Source organism: Chinchilla lanigera, unplaced genomic scaffold, assembly GCF_000276665.1.
Source record: "Chinchilla lanigera isolate Chin_1 unplaced genomic scaffold, ChiLan1.0 scaffold00034, whole genome shotgun sequence".
NCBI classification, from domain to species: domain Eukaryota; kingdom Metazoa; phylum Chordata; class Mammalia; order Rodentia; family Chinchillidae; genus Chinchilla; species Chinchilla lanigera.
Genome location: NW_004955435.1, coordinates 7,868,709 through 7,885,526, shown reverse-complemented (window position 1 = coordinate 7,885,526; position 16,818 = coordinate 7,868,709). Strand labels below are relative to the sequence as shown.

General features: G+C 38.3%; 1 pseudogene; it reads left to right on the top strand.

The window, feature by feature from the left end:
* Positions 1 to 10,932, top strand: part of LOC102013114 — a 27,481-nt pseudogene extending 16,549 nt beyond the window's left edge.
* The last annotated feature ends 5,886 nt before the right edge of the window (positions 10,933 to 16,818 follow it).

Here is a 16,818-nt window from a genome sequence, read left to right as displayed (position 1 = left end):
CCCTTTGTAATGCAGTCCTGCTGATGGCCTGCAAAAAGGTGTGAACCATGGTACCCTTCTAGTATTTGGGTCACCTGGTCCAACAGAGATGTATGTTGCCCCAAACTGTTCAGATCCAGGTTAATCATCTTGCAACCTTAACTAATATTCAGAATTTACTTGGTAATGTTAATTGGCTCTGCCCAGCTCCTAAGCAGACAACTGATGATTTAGGCCCTCTCTCTGATATTCTCAAGGGGGACCTAGCCCTCTTATCTCCACAGGCACTTATGACAGAGGCTAAAGCCACCTGGGACAAAGTTAATCCGGCTCTCTCTAATGCTCAACTTTAGAGTTCACCTATCTTCACCAATGTTTTTAATTATTTTCCTCACTCAGCATATGCCCACTGGAGTCCTTTGGAAGATTCAGGGCCCTTTATAATGGCTAGACATTCCATATGTTCCACATAAAACCATTACTCCCTTTTATGGTGCTGTGGCAGGACTGATCGCATGTGGGCAGTCACATGCTGTTCAGCTTTTTGGACATGAGGTGCAAAGTATCACTGTTGTCTTTTCCTCTGTTTAACAACAGTAGATGTGGCAATTGTCATCCTCTCGGCAATCTGCATTGGCTAACTTCCCTGGTGTTATTGGTTGTCATTGTCCTGCAGACAAATTAATTCAATTTGCTTCCCTCACAACCCTCTGTCTTATCTTCAAAAATAAGTTTGGTTCCCAAAGTCAGAGGTGTTCCTGTTTTCATGAATGGGTCCTCTTTGGGCAGGGGAGGTTATGTAATGGCCTCCTTTTCCTGAATACAGCATATGGGCTTTTCTCCTGCACAGAAGACTGAACTGCAGGCTGTTATATGGGCCTTGGAAGATCATTCATCCACTCCTATTAACCTCTTCTTGCAGTGTGATGTGCCACATTGAAACTGCCACTATACACACTGACCCAAAAGATCTTTTTCATTTGTTTCACACTCTCTTCTATTTGCCATTTGGTCACACCATGTACGTTGTTTCATTGGTCATTTATATTCCCATTCCCAATTACCAGGGCCTTTGACTGAGGAAAATGCTACAATAGACAGATTGTTGACTACTTCGCTGTTGCTACCTCAGATACCATTCCACAGGCTTCTGCCTCCCATGCCACCTTCCATCAAAACACTTCTGCCTTGCACAAACAGCTCCATTTAACCCGGGAACAAGCTCAACAAATTGATAAACAATGTTCCTCATGCATAACACATCTTACCTCACTCCCTATTGGGGTTGACCCTGAGGGTTAAACACCAGTCATCTCTGGCAAATGGATGTCACTCACAGTAGTCTACATTGGGTCCATGTTTCAGTGGATACTTTTGCAGGATTTCTTTTTGCTTCACCTGCACTGGTGAAGCACCTAAACATGTTATTGCCCATTGCCTGGATGGTTCTTGTACTCTTGAATGCCCATGAGTGCTTAACACTGACAATGGCCTGGCTTGTATGAGTGCTGCCTTCCAAACATTTTGTAAAACCTTTCACATTTCCCTTATCACATAAATTCCTTATTCCTTGAGCTGAATGCACTCATCGTATGCTCAAAATTCAGTTACAAAAACAGAAATGGGAATCACCAAATTCTTCTTGTAAGAAATCTCTGCTAACTGACCTACAAAAACTTCTGACTAGTCTATTTGTAACTACAAATTTCTAAAATGGTAAAAGAGTTTATTATAATTCAATCTGGCCAAAAATATATTTGAATGCATTATGATTTTGTAGGAAGATTGTGTGTGTATTTGTTTATTTGTCCAATCTGTTAACAGCTGTTCTTACTTGAACTCAACAATTTCTTTCTTTCTGTTTTCTTTTGCATTTTTGGATGATTTTGTTTATAATTTAATGTGACTGATAGATTTAAAAAGCATGCTTCCACCTGGGTTGCCAGCTGGTCAAAATGATGTCAAAATTGGTCTATCATAGGTCATCAGAAATCGTTAAGGTAAATAAATGGGAACTCTTGAGGGGGAATTATTTGTCAGAGCTCCCTTTAGTAAATAAAGGAGCAGCTGCTTGAGAAAAATTATAGCACAGCCTTGTTCATTAATAGGAAGCCCCACTGATCTCCATAGCCTTATGGGAGACATCCCAATAATTGTTATTAGAAGTATATTATTGTGATATGTTTACATTGGTCATTGTCAAAAGGTTAGGTTTTCTAGAAATGAGACAATAAGTATTTCTGATTTAAAGATACTCTGGTGCAAAACTAAATTAAGAAACAAGTTTTCATATGGCCATGACAGTTGATTGTTATTAGTCCATACTTGGCTGGCTCCAAGGCAGAGTAGCACATGGCAGAGGGCAACAGCTCATGGTGGTGGAAAACAGCAAAAGCAGCAAGAGCAAAAATGGAGCAGCAGCACTTCCCTTCCTTATATGTATGCAGGCTACCCACCCAAGGGTGGATGTATCACTCACACCCATAATTCCAGGATTGGATCATGAATTAATCACAAACTCTAGAAGCCCACCCCATGACTGCATGAGGCTTTGGGACAACATCTAGACATAAACTATAATTTTAATGTTCAACAACTGAGGTTTGGAGACCAAAACTGCAAAGACAGATGGTCTAGAATTACAGCCAGTATTTTGGCCCTGGCCCTCGAGATCAGTGACAACCCAGGACATAAGAGAACCTCTGCTGTGAAATCATAAAACTCAGTGAGTCCTCAATCTTCTGACCAAGGAGATTGTTGGACCACAGAGGAAGGAGGTCATTGGTGTATAGTGTGCCAAAGGACAGTTACCAGCAAAAAAAGTGTCCCAAGCTTTCATAGAAAGCACCTTGGTCAAGGAACAGCCATAACTCATCTATATAGCTGACACTGACAGGAGAACTGAGAGGTGCTATATATGGTTCCAAGTTAAATCTGGAGGAGACTTAACTGACCTTGACAGATAACAATAAATTAATTTATTTAATATAGGTCACACTTTAACTTGGTATTGGGTATCCAGCAGAAAAGTACAACTACAAGAGGTATAAAACAATGCCATAGTAATAGGATAGCTATAAAAGAAACTCATATCACTAACACCTCTGAGAGTTTCCAGCTACACTGGTAACAGTACTGTTCTGGGACAATGGGCTGTATAGGGTTAAACTGCTGAATGCAGGGATCTGAAATCCTGAGACTGGGAATCTAACCTAAATGAGTATGTTCACTCAGAATGGAAAGCATCTGAGAAGGAAAAGGTCTTCTGCAGAATCTTCCAAACATAGCTCTGCCAACTACAACAGACCACCTATTCCTGCTACAAAACAGAAAAAGGAGAGATGTGGGAAGGGGCTAAAGCTGGAGATCAACTGCACACGTTGGGCTTCGGCAAGGCCAGCCCTGGGAACACAAGGTGCTTGGTGCAAGCCACATAAGCAAGCTGGTCCTGCCCTGAGAACACAAAGTGTCCAAAGTGAGCCAGGCAAACAAATTGTTTCACCTCTCATCAACCTCCCAACTGTGTAAATAAATGCGCTGCAGTCATTGGGTGGCTCTTTTTCTCCCATCAAGAGGAGAGTCTCCACCTGACCTCAGCTTTCTGCATTCTGACTTTTGTCTTCATTTCTTCATCCTCCACCATCCTCCTCCTGGGAATTTCGAGAACCGTGTTAGATGTGGCATTTAATCACAGTAGTACCTTGGGGGGCTGAGGGAGGAGGATCACAAGTTGGAGCTTAGCCTGGGCAAGTTACCTGTTTAAATTCCAGCTCCAATTCTTCTCTTTTCCTTTCATAGGTGTGCTAATGTGTGTGGCCTCTCTTTCCCTGGAAGTGCCTGCTTTTCCTTAAGTTTCCGGCTGATTTCTGTGCAGCATCAGTTCTTTCATAGGTTCAAGAAAAGTTATAATTTTATAAATCAGGTGACTTTTTCCTAATGTCAAGGTGATGACAATACTCTTCTCAGGTGACTTTGTACTAAGCAAACACTATACAGTACAACTTTTGTAGTGTGTAAAACATTTTGAATAGTCTGCTACAGTATTAAATTTAAAACTATGTAAGAATTTGAGTAGACATTTACATCAGTGTTTTAAGTGTTTGGAAAAATTTAATTTGTTGAGATAGATTTTTTAAACTTTGTAAATTTTAAAATAATTATTGATCACAAGAACTTCCAAAAATAATAGAATCCCATGTATCGTTCACTAGCTTCTCCTATGCTCACTTGCCACCTACCTATAGTGTAATTTTAAAACAAGTAAATTATTGAGACAATCCTATTAACTAGTCTATAGACCTTATTCAGATTTTACCAGTTTTTACATGTACTCATCTGTGTGTGTATGTGTATATGAATTTCTTCATAAGAGAACTGAATGTGTAATTTTATATAAATAAATTGTATTGATTGTGTAATTTTATATAAGTAAATATGAAAACATTCCACTGCCAAAAAAGAAAGTTGTGTGCTAACTTTCATAGTCACTATCACAAACTCCTGGTAATCAGTATGTTTTCTTTTTCTAAAAGTTTGTCATTTATTTTGTTATATCAGGAATATTATAGAAATAGAATATGTAACTGTTCCACAAGGGCTTTTTTATACATTTGAGGTTACCGTACTCAAATTATTGAATATATAACTAGCTTTTTTTCATTGTATTAGTCAGTATTCCACTATACAGAGGCACCACAGTTTAATCATTCGTATTTTGAAAGTTTATTTTTCAGTTTTGTTGTTATTATCAATAAAGCTGCTATGAACATTTTTGCACAGGCCTTTATTGAATATAGTTTTAATTTCTTTGGGATAATGTACATGAATACAGTTGTTAAGGTGTATGATTTTATAAGAAACTACTGAATTGTTATCCACTATTTGTTCCATTTTACATCTCCACCAGCAATATATGAGAAATCCAGAGCCTCTGAATGTTTATCAGAATTTGATGCTATCACTATACTTACATAACCATTCAGATATATAAAGATATTCCATTCTTGTTTTGTTTTTCCCCAGTGGTTAAGGTTTTATAAAATATTTTATGTGCTCTATGTCATTTTTATAGTCTCTTTGTTGAACACTATTTTTTTTTCCATTTTCAAAATGAATGGTGTGAAGTTTTTTGTATTGAATTTGAAGAGTACTTTCTACATTTTTAGATACACAGTGTGAAATACTTTTCCCAGAGTGCAAGCTTGTCTTTCGTACTTTAACAGGATTTGTTCTAGAGAAAGGCATTAATTTTAATGAAGTCCAGTTTATCAATTTTATTCTTACAGTGATTGTGTTTTGTTGTCACGTCTAAGAACTTTTTGACCAATCTTAGTTGTTAAAGACCCCTCATTGTCTTTTACAATGCTTAAAATTTCACATCTTGCATTTAAATCTGTTACTTCTTTTTTGAGTTAACATTTTCACACACTTACTGCTTTGCATCAGAGTTTACATTGGTTGTTGATATCTAATTGTTTTTTTGTCATTTATTTAAATGCACATATTTTAGCTGAAGAATAAATCTTTAATACTTAACAGGAATGTTAATGGCTTTGAAATCCATGAAAGCTGCAAAAGAGCTTAGTGTTACCCTTTTCCACATACACCTTTTGTGTGCTAAGAAGCCAGCAATGTTAACTTGGTAATATTTGTAATAGTACTGATATGAATATAAAGTTTAATTTCTTGGAGAAACACTGATAAAGAAGAGCAATTGAGATGAAAAGCAGAATGTAAACAAAACAAAACAAGTTTATTGCACAATTTCAAGGGTAGTTATCATTTGAGTTTTCAAGAGTACTTACCTTTATAGCTCAATATATATTTTAATATTAAATGTAAATGCACTCTCAATGTTATTTTTAGAAAGATTGCTGACTTTCTCCTCTGTGCCTCCATGGTTTTTCTGCAAAATGTAGTATCTAATCTTAAATGAGTGAGCTGTGCTTTGTGCTCTTCCTTGGTGTCTTGGTGAGCTTTCGCGTTACGGGACACAATACCAGACACTCACAGTTTAAGCTTTCTAAAGTTCAGTTTAGTTCACAGTTTGGGAGGATTCAGTCCTCAGTCATCTGGTTCCACAGCAGGAACATCAAGGCAGCAGTCCAAGGGAAAGTGAAGCTACTTAGTTCATACCAGCTGGTATCCAAGCAGGGGAACAGCATCAGAGCAGAAGTGACTAGGGACCAACCGTACACCCCAAAGTCATGTTTCCTTGACTGTCCAGACACACCTTGAAATGCACCCCACCAATCCCTGAGGCAGACCCAAAGCAAATCAAATTGATGTCCCACTCTAACCACCACTCTTGGTATTAGCACCTTTTGTTTTTGAGAATTGACTTTCTCATCACTTAGGAAGGTAAAAATATATAAATCACTGCAACACATTTTGGATTTTTTTTTCTAGTAAAATGGAACCTAAAGAGTTGAATCCAGTGATATACATGAATATTAAGTTGAGTAATGTAGAACCCTCTAGCAATTTTACAATTTTCATCCAAAGAAATTATGTAGTACTTAACCAAAATGACTAAATGTAATGGTTGATATATTGTGTCAATCTGAGAAGTTTAGAAGCTTAAGTCAGCAGAGGGCCCAGGTCCTCACTTTGTAAATATCCTGGGCTTATGGAAGAGGAGGCCGCAGCTTGAGTGGAGAGCCAGCATACAGTAAATATAAGGGAGGAAAAGAGGCTTGCTTCCCCAATTCCCTTTTGTTCTTTTTGCTTTTGCTGCTTTCTGCTGCCTTGAACTGTTGCGCTGTGCCATGCCGTCCTTCCTTGGAGCCAGCTGATTACAGACTGAAACCTCCACAAACTGTGAGCTAAATAAACCTTTCCTTCCTTAATTTTGGTTGTCAGGTATTTTGTCTCAGCAATGAGAGAAAAGTGACCAAGACACTACATTACTGAGAAGGTATGAAGTTTTTCAGTTTAAGAAAAGTTTCTAAAATTAAAAAATTCTGACATAATATGTATTTAAAGCAGAAGAAAATTGACATATTTCTTTAAAAATAATTGATTTTTGGTATGTATCTAAATGTTGGGGTACATAAGGAAGTATAATACATTAATTAAGGGAGAATTAAGCTCCACTAGCAAATGTTAAAGGTATAAGAAAGTAATAGTTTTGAGTTTTGCTGAAGATAGCATGTCTGATAAATTGACCAATACTCATGAATGAATAACTTAATCGTTCCCTTTGAACTGCTTTTAATGTTCAGAGTTGCTAACTAGCAGTTTGTTGTTAATTTTTCAATACATCTAGATTTAGAAATGGTCCTAAATTGTCAAATATTTTCCACACTATGTTTGTAGAAATGCTATGAGGTATTTAAAGTTCTATGTTTATTTCAGAACTGATGCATATGTTATTTTAAAATGTTCCTGAGTTGCTTTACAAATGTCCATAATAACTGGAAGAGGCTGTTTGTATGTATACATGAATTCCTTCAACAACTCCATTTTTTGTGTGTTTTTGTGATAGGATTTCACTATGCAGTTCAAGCTCACCTTGAACTCATTTTGTAGTCCAGGCTGGCTTCAAACTCAGAGTGATCCTCCTTCTTCAGCCCCGCAAGTGCTTGGATTATAGGCATGTGCCACCACGCCTGGCCAATAACTCCATTATTTATATTTTTTTCCTGAAGGCCTTCTTTTTCAAATACCACAAAGTGATTTCACATGTTGTTTTCTTTTTACCTCTATGTTGAGACCATAGGCAAAAAGTTAATTTTTTTACCACAAATTACACGTGCCATCTTGTAAGCAAATGGATAAAAGTGCAAAACTAAAGTAAACAGAAACCTAAAATGATGCAAGGAAGTGCAAGGTTAGGAAAAGGAAAAAACTCAACCAAACACTCTTAATAATTGTGGGTTGGGGTGTTGTCCAAGTTCTAGATGTTCTGAACAAAGGATTGAGCAGGACATCAAAAGGGTAGTAGTGTCTCGGTAGTATATTTTATAATGATGAAAAAGTTCTTGAAATGGATAATCAAGATAGATACATAACATTGTGAAAAGTTCCCATAAAATAATAAAAATGGTAAGTTTTGAGTGTAAAAAAAAAAAAGAGCAACAGCAGGACTGATGATTTATTAGAAAGAGAAAAGGCAACATACACTCCACAAAGTAGAAACTGACCAGTGAGAAGAGCTCATGGCCCTGAGGGGTTTGGTGTTGAGGATTTCACACCTCAGCAATGGGGTGGGATTAAGGGTTTGAACTGAACTACGATTCCTGCACGTGGACAGCTGGACTCAGCCTCTCCTTTGGGCAGAGTAACTGTGAACTTTTTGTGGTCCCTGGAGGAACTTTCCCATCACGTGAAGGGGTGGGTGTCAGATCTGCATAGTCGTTGACACAGTAATCAGAACTGGGGTTGGGCAAGGGTTGCAGAGTACCGTGGGGTGCAAACCCAGGGCTTAGTGTGTTTAAGTTACCTGGTTACTTTCCCCTGTTGTGTTTAGATCTGGGCGTCCTGGCCCTCGGCTAATGTTTAACTCAGAGGTGGATCTAGTCCCAGAAAGCAGGCTGCAAGATAGCTCTGTCTTCTCTTTTCTCAGCCATTTCCTTGGTTACTTTACACCGCAGATCTAGCTCAGACAGTGGGCTCCAATGTGCCTGGCCATCCCTTCTTTATCCAGCGTTTTCCTGTCGCAGTGTGGTCAGTTGGCGTTGGTGCCCTTCCTTGGCTGCTCTGAGCTTTACGCACTGGCAGACTTTCTCCACGTGTCAGGTGGAACTCTCTGCTTTCTCTATCTTGGAGCATGTGTATGTCTATGTGTATGTCTTCCTTTTTCAGAAACAAAAGAATGGAACCAGAATGGTCCTTAAAATCTAAGAAATGTCTGTACTTCTTATGATTCCTTTTTATATCTGTTTAGCTCTTTGAGTGAGATGAAACTGATGCTGGTGAAGTTGATTTCCCCCTTGCTGGTGTTCAGAGCAGCAGTAAGCAATTGGTAGGACGGGTGAGGACTGACATAATTCTCTCTGCCATCTCTGAATGATACCCAGTGCCAGCCTTTTCATGTACAGAGAGATACTGAGCCCAGAACCCTGCTTAGCTGCAACCCCCACTTAGCTTAGTACCTGCGCTCAGTGCTATTTTCAGTAAACCCTCCTCAGCTAATAGGGAAAGATGCAAAAGCAATTCAGTTCAGTTACGCTCTTGCTATGTGTCACCTGTGTATCATGTACATAATGTGCAGGGTTTCATGCAATAGATCATGACAACTCAGTAGCCTAACAGCAGGAGCAATATTTACTTTTAAGTAGAAGTTCTGTAAAACTTTGGGATAGTGGTCTTTTCTTTTCTGATATTCTTTTGATTTATAAGGAATTAGAAAATAGAGAAGACCAACAATTTGCTTTTAATATAAAAACAATTCCAGATAGTCTCATTCTAATTCACCCTACAATATATTGATAGAATTTAGAAGAAATAAAATAATGTCAAGGACTCTGGTAGATTGTGTTGTGATTCTTAATTGCTTACTGCTATACCTAGAAAGCGTTTGAATACCTGATTACTCAACCTGTGTGATATGCAATTTACGACCCACTTGCAGCACGGCCGGCCGGGTGGGTCGCTGCCTCGTGCAGGAGGAGTAGTGCTGAGTAACACAGCTGAGTGGAAGCATCTGAGTACATCGCGGTTCTGACACTGCTTTACTTCTTCCGCCTTGAAAACAGGACAGGGATGTTACTTCTGCTTGCTTCCTGCCTGAAGACAATACAAAGAAAAGCCACAGCTAAGCTAAGGAGGTAAGTAAGATAGGAAAAAACAAACTTTGTGGTTTACTTCGCTGTTGTCATTCAGATGTTCATGTTATTTTTTACTGCTAAATAACTTAGCAAAACTTATTAGAAAAGTTAATATAAATTTGGAAAAAATTAAAACCGCAATGTGAATAATTGGCCTTAGCACATGCATTGTAAGATAAGCTTTGTCTTTCCCTATAATTCCTTTCTTTTTATTTTTTCTTTTGTGCTTTGATGCGTGTTTGTACACATGTTTACTGATCTGAGTTTTCATAGGGAAATGTGTTTTTAATAACTATAGAACTGACCATTTAAAAGTATTGAGCATACTTAAGCTGAAACAGACACTTGGGGGGAAAAACCACTAACTGCAGAACTAACCTCAAAAAATGCAAGAAACCAGCTGAAAAAATGTAGATGGAGTCAATTAGATCATTGGAATTGCTATGGCAAGCAAAACTAAGTTTTAACGTCTTTAATGTGCTGAGTGTTCAGTTTTATTTTCTCTTTTGCATGTTCAGTAAAGTCAGAGAAACTTTATGTAACTATTACATTCATTCTCATACTATATTATGCATGGCAGTAACAATTTCTGTGCCATGCATGAGAAGGAATTAGTACAGTGATTCCTCCTCAGGTTGTACATATGGCTTCGTCTCTATCAGTTATGATGTTACCTGTGAGTGATATTTCCTCTTAAAAGGGAAGGAAATCATTTGGATCTCCAGTTCCACATTTTCTTATTAGTTCCTCCTGTTGTTTAGGATGTGTGCTTTTTCTGGACATGCCGAGAGCCCAGGGCTGACTGCTATCCTATTTATTATTGTGGATCTAGCCTACTAACATCACTTTTGAAATTTTAAAAAATAGAAGTGTTTACATCCCAAATACTTTTTCTCCTTCAAAAATAAAAACTATCTCTGTGGGGCAATACAAAGCATAATTTGACAGTTCTACTTTTGATGTTAATTTATATGCTGTGTTTAGTTTTTCAGACTTGCATTAATTCAGTGAAGTGTACAGTTTAGAAATTGAGCTAATTAATATTTCTGATTTTGTGTTTCTTATAGGAAAAGAAAAGGAAAGTACTGTGAGGTGTTTGCAAATATTTGTACAGTTTTTTGCTGGGAATGCATACCTGTAATCCTAACACTTGGGAGGCTGAGGCAGGAGAATTGCTTCAAATTGAAGATCTGCCTGGGCTATGCAGTGGATTCAAGGCCAGCCTGAATTACATAGTGAGACCCTGTGTCAAAGGACAAACAAACCAAAAAGAGACTTTTGTAACATTTTTCTATTCTGTCTCATTAAACTTCTAGTATTCAAAAGAGGATAATTTTAAGCACGCTGACCACTGATGTCTCAGGTTTTCTTGCTGCTGTGACTCATACAAGAAAGAATAAAGCATCTTCTCTTTCCATGCTCGCTTGCCTGAAAGTAAAAAAAAATTCATTAAATTGTAAAAGATCTGTTTTTCCACAGAGAAATAATACATTCAGGGCAAAGAACAGCATTTTGTAAGGCTGAATTTTCTGAGAGAGGTAGGTAATGAAAGTGAGTTTTCAGTGGGAAAAGAAAGTGCAGCTAATCCAAGAGTGTGAAGCTACCTGAGATTTACAAAGAGAGCGCTGGCATTTCCATTTGTTGTGGAAACTTGCGACCAGATGGCACGCATTGCCGAAGATGGGTTTGCAGATTGCTGTGTACTGAGGTCAGTGGAGAGAAATGGATGACACGGAGCTCTTAGAAGCAGTGCCCCAGAGGCAGGCAGCATCCTCCTCAGGTGTAGCGGTGTGATGCCACAGAGGCAATGCTAAAAGGATATCGTGATATGCTCCTTTTCAGGTATTGCATAAACTAAGGAGTTTTTAAGTGACTGTTTATTTGCTTTGCACTTCTGAGCAAGTCACCTGCTCCTGTCATTTCTGTAAAGAGGGGTTGAATACAGCTTCACTCATAGGGTTTCTGTTGAGCTTTCTGTGTCTGGGGGACCCAGGCTCTGCTTCCAAAATGGTTCATTTGTTTGCAGTATATGCATTTTACAAGCACTTTGGGGAGCTGGTGTGTGTGTGTAATACAGCTTGCTTTTCAAAATCCCCGTTCCCTTCCCCTCCCTCTCTCCTTCTGTAGCTCCCTTTGCCCTTTGCATTCTTCTTCATATTATTAATCTTAGCTCATGCTTATCGCATATAGTGTCCACATTCATTGAGGTTGTTAGGATCTTGTACCTGGTGTGTCTTCACCCTACCTATTTACCTATCCACTCTCCCTCACCCCTCATCCTGGTCCCCTGGGCCCCTTCCCATCACCAAGAGATCTGATTTATTTAACTGAACATTACATTTCCAAGTATATTAATTTTCCTGCATGTGTCTCAGATGTGTCCTTCTTTACAGCCAAGTAGAGTTCCATTATATATAGATAATACATTTTCCTTACCAAATTATATGTTGATGGGTATACAGGCTATTTCCAGGATTCTGCTATTATGAATTATGCTGAATTTTTTATGTCTTATGAAAGAGTCCCATTGCTGAATGAATTGAATTTACTGTCTGTAAGTGGTGTAGAATCTTGGAGGAAATAGATTTAAAATGATGGATCACTACAAAATTTCATAGACTTGTCTATTTTAGAAAAAAGTACTACAAATTGTATAAAGGATAAGTTGTAGATTATTTAAAGACTCCATGCAGCATATACTTATAAAAAAGACTAAATAAAATATTTTGAATTGTTTATTTTGAGAGTGACTACTGCAATTATGGAGAACTAATGGACAGTGAGAACTTTCATAAAATCCTATAGATTTATAGCATATCAATGGACTGAAATGAGATTTAGTCTGAAAGGATACTGTGTAACTGCCACACTACTGGCACTGCTACAAGCAGATATATAGTGATGGTAGAGTGTTCACTAAGGAAAGACAGGCTGGCCTTTCCAGATGGATTTCAGTGTTGTTTCCAAGGGACTGTTGAGTGGTGAAGGGGATGGAGGAGGACATAAGTCCCTTCTCTCCAAATCTGAATCTGAAAAGTTATTCAGTCGGCAGCACCTGAGAGAAGAAAACCTACACAAGCCAGTATCTCCGGGGTTCTAGAGGGGTGTTTTCAGTATTGTTTTTTAGCTCCCATTAGTACATCATGAAATCAATTTTGAGAATTACAATGATTTTTTCTTTAAAAAATCAAATGAAATACAATAGATCAGAACAGAAATATCTGATTATATCACATACAGAGTCCATATTTTTCATGTTTATTATATACCTATATAGTACATATGTATAAATTTATGTAGTGAATCATAGTGTAGATTACTTTCTAGTGCAATTCAGATCAGATGACTCAGAGTCACAGAATATTAACCCTGGTGAACTGGGATGAGAGTCTCCAATTGGAGGATGAAGCAGAGCATATTCAGTGCTGGAACTGAACATCTGAAATCTAGAATAAACTTGGGCGCAAGTCAGCTTCTGAAATAGCAGCCAAAGGGCTGCCTAAAAGGCCTTTGCATTGTCTCCAAGGCTAGAGTTACACGTGGCCATAGACGGAGGGAGCAGGCTCAGGCCTGGTGTGAACAGGCCTAGAGAGGAGCTGATCTAAGCAAACTCAGCCAGTCTGAGCTCAGGCTGGTGCAAACAGCACCGTCCTCCAACTGTTTTCAACTTTAAAAAATCATTAGGGAAAAGAGAACAGAGAAGTTGCTCATCCCTGGATGGAGAAGCTTAAGGGTGAAAGAGAATATTTAGTGATGCAACTTCAAACCTGGCCAGCTGGGACAGCTGGAGACCTGATATCACAACCGAAGACCTGAGTGTCGCTTTGTAGTCTTGCATTAATCTGTGGATGGATGCGGTTCCATCCGCTGCTATTGCGTCGAGGAAGCCAGTTTGTGATGGCCTACAATACAAGGCTGTAATACGGAAGTGAAACATCGTAGGAGGGGCTTGAACTTTTGGCAAGACCGTGAAAGATACTGCTTACTTACCAAGAAAAAGGCGTTTCAAATATAGTGGTCTCAACTTTAAAGGAGCCGTAGGGGCATTTACTTTGCTATTACGGAAGTTGGACGTTTAATGCAGGTGGTTTTTGTGGTTGTAAATGATGATGTCATTCTCATTTATCAAAATTAGCACAGGTGTCTAGGGCTGAGTCTGTTGTGAGGTGGCAGGCCTTTACAAACCTATGCTGAGTCGGTCTGTAGCCAAGCGCACACAAGCTAGATGGTGGATATCAGAATTCCAATCCATCATCAGTGTGGACAAAAGAGCAGCCGTAAAGATGGCAGCAGCTGTGAATTACGGACAGGACAGAGACCCCGGTTTTTTGTTTTGTTTTGTTTTTTTTTGGTTTTTCTCCGGTACCGGGAACCGAACTCACGACCTTGCGCTTGCCAGGCAGGCGCTTTTGCCGCTGAGCTAAATCCCCAGCCCCGAGACCCCGGTTTTTTGATGATGGAAGCCTAGCAACTTTGTAGGATCTTACGAGTCTATTATAGTAAGAAGATCTTAAATGAGTCACTGAATTTCTTAGCAGCCATGTGATGGAAGCACAAAGAAAATTAAATTTCATGTAAAGCTACAGTAGAATGAGAAAGTTTGCATGTGCTAGGGTGACATACACACATATGTATGAATAAATTTAGGTTGTCAGTTTAAATTTATTGTTTTAATGCCTTTATCTCTCATTTCAAAATGTTCATACACGTTCAATTTAGTGTAGGGTTTATGTGTATGTGCTCTGGTATTACAGAGCTACGACTTGAATCTGCACTTATTAACTGTGTGATTTTGGACTTAGCACTCTGCGTTTCAATTTTTCACCCGTAAAATGTAATTGATAACATTGCCAATCCCATAGCATTTTTAAATGTTACAGTTTTAGCAGGTTCTGTGGATCTTCGAGTTTAATGCTACACCACTTGAAAATTTCCTTTATTATCAGAGCACCTTGGTCCATACCTGTAGTTCCAGCTCATCAGGAGGTTGGGACAGGAGCAAGACCAGTGTAGGCAGTCTGTCAGAAAAGGAATGGAAGGGAAGGGAAGGGGAGTGGAGGGGAGGGAAAGAGAAGAAATTTTCCTTTGAGTAATTAAATTTTTTGATAGCTTGCATCTGATTTAAAATTATTAGTTTTTGTGTGTTTAATTTGTCTTTATATGTGATTTTCTCTGAAAACTGTGCTTTGTATTTGCCAATCAATAAAGTATTTTTCACCCTGTGCATGTGAAGACTTGTACACACTCTCCCAAATTCTATGTCCTATATCTGATCCAGAATTTACTTAATATTTTCTCCTCTTCGGTTTCCATTTTTGTGTCTCCTCTGAGGCATTAAAGTTTTGGACACAATTTTGCATCTAGCTTTACACCTGAAACCAAGTATCAATTTTCATCTTATTCCTACCTGCCACTGCCTTGCTCATCCCAATCCACGATGCTGGACCTCAGGCTGCTGTGAAACTTGTAAGTAAACAAGTATTCACTGCCGTTTTCTCTGTGTCGGGCACCGTCACGGTCGTTAGGAACTGCCACGGAAAGGACAAGCCTGGATTTCACTGATGCGGTTGCCAGTCTTGTGTTTGCCTAGATGGTTTCATTACACAATAAAGCTCCCTTTTTGCTTAAACCAATCTCAGTCCACTAGGGCTTTTTAAGCAAAATGCTGCCAACTAGGTAGGTTATAAGCAGCAGAAATGTATTTCTCATGTTTCTGCAGGTTGAGAGGACTAACAGCACAGCACTGGCAGACTTGGTGACTGGTGAGAGCCCATGCCCTGGCCCATAGATCACAGCTTCGTGTCCTCACAGGGTGGAGAAGGCAGCCAGTGCTCTGGGCCCCTTCTGTAAGGGCTCTAATTCTAGTCATGAGGGCTGTGTGCTCGTGGCCTAGTCACACCCCAAGAACTGCACTTCCTAGTACAGTTGCATTGGTGATTAAGTTTCAACCTATTGTTTTGGAGAAACACAAACCTTTAATTCATGCCAACCAGTTTGAGTGGTGTTTCTTTCACTTGTGATCCTAAATTTTATGATTAATGTAGAGCAATTCTATAATATTCTCAATTTCAGTGTGCACTTCACTTCTATTTTATACATCTATTCTCCTCCATTGACCTAGCAATCAGTACCAGTGCTTGAAATGCAATTTTTGGGGGGGCTGGTACCAGGGACACAAACTCAAGACCTTGCACTCGCCAGGCAGGCACTGTGCCACTGAGCTGTATCCCTGGCCCTGCAATGTTTTTAAACCATAGTTTTATAATACATTTCATTACATTACTGACAAAATCACTCATCACACATTCACATTACTTTTTGGATATTTTATATGCTAATTTTCTCCAAGTGAACTTTAGGTCTAATTGAAAGCATAGAAAAAGAAAGCATAGAAAAAGAACAATAAGGAAAATGTGTGTTGGTCTTTATATTGAGAATATATTAAATCTGTGTGTGAATCTTGAATGATTTAATCATTGTAGTGTTGAATTTAGCCATCTGACAATATTGCTTTTCATTTATTAAACTATTTTTATAATACTTAAATAAACTTTAATTTTCTTCCTTATATGGATTCTGATTTATGATGGGTTTACTGACAATTATTTGGCTTTATGCTAATGTGAAAGCACATCCACTAAACCATTTGGTTTTTCACTAGTAGTACAGTGTTCAATAAATTTTATGAAATAGTCAGCACCTCGTTGTTAAATAGGCTTTAATGTAGGTAATATTCCTGAACTGTAGGTTAATGAAAGTCATCTGATCTCATTTAAATTAGACTATGCTAAACTATGATGTTCAGCAGATTCAGTGTATTAAGTGTGTGTTCTACTTAATGGGTTTAATAGGATGTTACCCCATAATAATTTAAGGTAAATTTGTATATTAATGTCTAAATTTATTTACTTTTAAATATGAATATTTTCTATGTGCATAATATGCCTTTTGTTATGCTTTCTAGGTGATAATTACTCATCTAAATAAGGAATTTTGATTTAAATGTGTTACTTTGAAGAATTCTTATTTCAATTTCAGTTACTTCTTGTTTCTAGGTATTGAAAGTATC